We start from the raw sequence: 5,817 nt of genomic DNA, 5'->3' as shown, positions 1-5,817 counted from the left end.
CTGTGTTCTGTCTGTGTGCGTGTGTGTGCGTGTGTGTGCGCGTATGTGTGCGTGTGTTGGACATGTAACATACTGTATGAGCGTGTATAGTGTTCCTCTCTCCCTCTGTGTGCTGTATTTGTATCCCATTGTGCCTATGAATAGACATTGCACTGTTTTGTAGATGGTCGTAGTTGTCGGCAGGGGACCGGTAGTGAGCCGAGGGCGAGGGGGCATTTGAGGATAGAGGAAGCGCTAAAATAAGGAAGTGGGAGGAGCCCAGGCCTGGAAAACAAAGAAGCGGGTGTATGTTTTTTTTTTTTTTTTATTTGGCTGGGCTCCTATAGAAGCACTGCATACCATTTGGATTGCATCGGCATCTGAAATATCAGTAAGCGCTGTGACACACAGCAAGAGATGGAGTCCTAATGCCAGGCCAGCTGTTAATGGAAACAACAGCATGCTTGTTGTGGAAAAGTCCTTGGAGCTTTAATACCCCCCCCCCACCCCCCACTCCCCCTTCCTCCTGCCCTCCCTTCCTCTTTAACACCCCTTCACCCCCATCAAAATGTAAGCAAAGTCAAAACCGAAAGAGAAAACTGCACCTTAATTCAAACTGACCAAAGATAACTGATACTGCTGAACCACTGGGACACCAAAACCTCTCACTGCTTCAGATGCTGCCAACCATTAACACGTCATTTTGTTTTGGGAAATGAGGGATAAGAAACACTCTTGATTGTTGTCATGTTTACCAGCATGCATCCTTTAAAGGATGACATTACTGAAACGGACTTTTCACCTTAAATGCACTACCATTGTGGATCTGTGAGATTGCGGTTTGACACACACAGGAAATGACTGACAGTTCATAATTCGGTCAGCCTTTTTAGCTCTGCAGCCTGGTGCTCCTTTAGCTTATCTGCAGTGGCTTTTATTTTTACCCACAAAAGGGAAGTGTCCTCAATGCCTTCCCCAAGCCCTCTCCTCAACCCCTGACTTGATTATGTAGCGCACCTTCCTGAATTGCAATGAGAAATAGAGAAAAAAACACTTGTAGATCTAGAAAGCAAATAAGTTTAATTTGTTTTTTTGTTTTTTTTTTATATTATTTTGTTGTTATCTGACAATGCCACAGCCCACATAGTGGGCGTCAGTCTTGAGAGTTTTGAAATCTGCCTTTCTTCTGTGGTCTTTGCTGAAGCTGTAGACCAACCTGTCCAAGGTCTCTAAATGTTGTTGGACATAAAAAAAAAAAAAAAACATCAAGGACCCTTTGATTTGCACTGTGGTAAGAGCAACTAAGCACCTTCGAAGAGGGCGTCAGATCCTCCAAAAGAAAAAAAAAAAAAAAAAAAGACTCTTGGCACCTTTTTCTAAGGACAGATATTGATTGAGAGACTTGTCGTGGGCGCTCGGCGCTTTGTGACCAACTGGTGGTCTCGGTTTGTCTCAGTATGGTGCTACTGTATGATGAGAAAGAAATAAAAAAGCAATGCAAACCTGAGCGGAGGCATCAGGCAGTAACTGCTGACTGGGTTTTGGCTTGCGAGCATGTTCTGTTGTAATAGGCAGTTTGTTTGCATAATGACGCCTTTCTGAAGTGCCTGGAGCTTAAAGCCACAGGGACCTGTGTTATTATGCCTGATCTTAAAACCCTATTACAAAGTAAAACGTAACCCATGACTACTGCTCTGAGCCCGGCCTCACTTGACTTTACATGGAAGAATAAAAAAGTGCAGGTCCCATCACATGTTCAGCCAAAAAAAAAAAAAAAAAAAGTCAGCCAAAATATTTTCCTTTCCAGATTAAAACCTATACATGGAAACAGTAGCTGGCACCGGTTTCTGTGAACATCATCTCTGGGAAATATAAGTAGAGGAGCGGCTGTTAGCTAAGCAGTCCCCCCTTTTGTTTTCCAACCTTGATGAGCTCCCGTCTGGGCTGCGTTCCAAAGCTGCTGCTCTATAACACACTGCTCCTCTCCTATGGAAACTCAATTTCCTGTCTCAACCAGGAAAGGAGCAGTTAACCTTTAACTCTTCGCCTCCTTGAGGTCTCGCTCGTGGTCATTTTGAAAGCTGTGGATTAGGGACGTGCATTTCTAACAATCAGGCCGCATCTCGATGCATTGCCGACCATCCGATACATTAAAAATACATATGAAGCAACCACCAATATGATACGATTCACCCCTGTTGCAGTGCGGTGCGATTTGATTCACACACAATGCGATTCAAGGCGATGCAAAAGAATGATGCTATGCAATTCAATGTGGTACAGAGAGTTTGATTTCATTTCTTCAGCAATCATAAATTAACTTCAAAAGTGCCATTTTTACTTTACACATTTGTTTCTCTAGTACTGCAACTCAGTAAGCATCTCCTCTGTCTCTAGTTTACATGCATATGCTCCTCGACTCAAACAGTTGTGTCTGTCAAAATAGTTTCATAATCCACTTACTCCGACGTGTGGAACAATAATTGTAGAGCGCGAGTTCCATCCGGGACGTTTTTGGCAGCGCGCCACTTAGCTTTAGCATGCTAGCGCGCTTGAGAAACAGTTTATAGAGGAGGAATCAATCTAAATATCACATTATTGGTCACAAATTATTGGTCACATTGCTAAATAATAAAGGCATAGGGCCTCTACTTATAATTATATATTAATAAATCGGATTTTACTGATGCAAAGATCTTAGAAACAATGCATTGTGAGTTCATCTCAAATTGCATCCAGTGCACACTTTTTTTTTTTAATCAAGGCAATTGCATCGTGAATGTTTATGCCGGTGCACCAATGCAGTGAATCTTTCCATCCTTACTGTGGATACAAGAGTTCAGGGTGTTTTTGTCTCGCCCCTGTTTTAGTTTCTGTATCCTTTTGATTTCTGGGAAATGTTTCTCATGGTCGTATAGTACTGTACTGTAAACAGCGGATTCCTGTTGCTCAGCTGGAAAGGTTTCATCATGGAGCTCTGCAGCTGGTGAACAGAGCTCTACAGCTCTGATGCCAAAGACTGATAGTCTGTGGCGTTGCAAGAAAAGATTCCTGATGCAGCAGCAGGAGATCCTGATGTCACTGAGGCTCACCACAGAAACCTGGTCCGCCTGGTCAGAGTTTCTGTGTGATAATTTTACTGTAAAAAAAAAAGACTGATGATCGAGGACAAGGTCATTGAAGCCAGTAGAAGAAAACCCTTCTGTCTGTTTGGTTAAAGGTGCACTCTGCACTGGTTCTGCTGCTGAGAAGTGCGTTCCTCCCTCCTCCCACTTCTCCCGAGCCTTGGGAAGCTGACGACGCTGCCAGCAGAGTCACAGGATCTCATGCTGGCAGCGGCTTCCTTCACATGCCCTCATGCAACAACAAACAAAAAGAGAGGAGGCCGCAGAAAACAACTGTACAAATCACAAAAGTTTAAAAGGTTGGACAGCCCATCTGTCACGTTGGAGGACGGCGAGGTCTTTGGGTTTATGGAGGGATTCCACTTTGAATGCACAAGTTTGTCCTGATGTTTTTCTTCCTCCAAAGAGGTGTTACGTAACACAAAACACCATCTGCTGTGTACATTCATCTATATGCCAAAAACTGAACTGATGAGAAAACTGTTGTAACACAGTGAATTCTTGCCACAGATTCAAACAACAAACAAGACGTAGCATCTTTCCTCTTTTAAAAAAAAAAACAACAACATTTTGACATTTTTTGTATCACGGCATATCCCTTTAACTGTAAAGCTTTAATGGGGAGTGGCCAGTCTTGGCAAGGCCACTTGTCTCTGCTCACATTCCTGACTCAGTTTCCCAGAAAGTGTCTGTTTATGTGTACCTGGAAACAGGAGGCAGATATGTGGGGTAAACCTGAATGACCCAAAGATTTCTGCTGTTTGATCATGTTTCTGTAGCTGTTTGCAGGACGGTCATGACAGGGAGAGCTCAGCCCGGGTCAAGAGAGGAACAGCCAGGATTTAAAGACTACAGCCCTGGTGCTCTCAGCTTACAGATTTAGCCAGCTCTGACCTAATATGGACAATGACTTTGCATAAACTGGACAATTTCTATCTGAGTTACTTCCTCACTGGGTGTCACCGTCTGCCAGAGAGAGAGACAGAGAGAGAGAGAGAGAGAGAGAGAGAGAGAAGTAAACAGTCATGAAACTTGTCTGACACTGATGTGCTTTTCTGAGAAAGAGAAAGTTTCAAATTGACCTTTGTCCTCACAGTGAAAGCTGAGTCCACCTCAGCTGTTAAGGGTTTTTGAAACTCCTAAGAGCAAATGTACACAGACAGGGGAGACTGAGCTCAAGTTCCTCAGATGTCTAATGTATTAGTAGGGCTGCTAATGAAGAAATCTGTCTTTATTTTAATTCATTTAAGTCTGGTAACATTTGGCTGCAGCCTGTAAGACTCTGCTGTGCACCAGCCTTCTTCCATAATTGACTGTCGTGCTGAAACCAGTAGTCAAATAACTGATTAACCCCTGATGTTCACGGAACGCAGCTGTGTTGCGTTCTGTCATAGCTATGGTTGCCTCCCACGGAAACCTGGTTCTGAATTGGGTCTAAAATGTTAAGAATTTTAATTTTTATTGAGTTTAAATAGTAAGTTTGCTGTTGTAAACATTACTTTTGCTGCTCTGGAAATAATAGTTCTGAATTTACTCTTTTTTAAAACAATATATTTTTAAAAAAGCAATTCTTTAGTAATGAAAAAGAACCGATAATAGTAGTAATATTGATAAAATCCTAAATATATCCATCCTGAGTTGTAGCCGTGTGCCGATGTCCACTGGACCTGAGTGAAGCAGCAGTTCACATCTATAAAACAGTAAAATTCACTTGTGAATGTGTATAAATGCTGATATTTATTATCAATCAACATGACTTTAATATTTAAAGGAGTAGTTCCTCATTTTGGGAAATACTTTATTAATGAGAGTGAGATGAAAAGTTTGATACCACTCTCATTTTGGTCCGTTAAATTTTAAGCTACAGGCAGCAGCTAGCTTAGCGTAGCTTAGCATAAAGACTGGAAACAGCTAGCTTAGCTCTGTCCAAAAGTTAAAAAAAAACTGCACCTACCAGCAACATTTAAAGCTCACTAATTAACACGTTTTAATTAATCATTTCTTGAAGAATAAAAATGACACCTTGTGGTTTTACAAGGGATTATGTGCGAGAGTTTGTCATGGAAACAGTGTGTGTGTGTGTTTGTGTGTGTGTGTGTGTGTGTGTCTGCTGAATAACAAACTGCTTGAAGATGCTCTGCTTTAAAAACCTTCCAGCGGACGTTTGAAACGCGACGAGGGCATGACACCGGACATCCGGGGTTAATCAGTCGTCAGTAAATTAATCAACAACTAATTTGGTTGATTAACTGTTGGAAGTTTAGCAAGCAAAAATACCAAACACTCACTGCTTCCAGCCTCTGCTAAGTTTGAATTTGCTGCTTTTTCTCTATTTTGTATCATAATAAATAGAATAGCCTTTGTTTTTGGACTGTTGGTCAGACAAAGCAAGCAGTCTGAAAACCTCAACTTGAGCTCTGAGAACTTGTTATAAACGTTTTATAGACTAAATGATGAATTGGTAGATGAATTGATTATTAAAGCTGGCAAGGTTTGAGGTTCAACAGCTACCCGTGTCAAATCCTGCCTTGCCCGGAAACATTTCCCTCCATTTCTGCCATGCGTGCCGGCATGCTTGGGTTTAAATGTCCAAATTCTAAAATTATCCCTGTTTAGAAAACACTAAGTCAAGGTGGACAAATGGAGTAGTAGTGACATACACCTTTTATGTGACTGCAGTGGGTTTTTGGACCAGGCATGGAGGTGTTGTGGA

Source organism: Thunnus maccoyii, chromosome 2, assembly GCF_910596095.1.
Source record: "Thunnus maccoyii chromosome 2, fThuMac1.1, whole genome shotgun sequence".
Taxonomy (NCBI): domain Eukaryota; kingdom Metazoa; phylum Chordata; class Actinopteri; order Scombriformes; family Scombridae; genus Thunnus; species Thunnus maccoyii.
Note: the sequence above shows the minus strand (reverse complement) of the source record.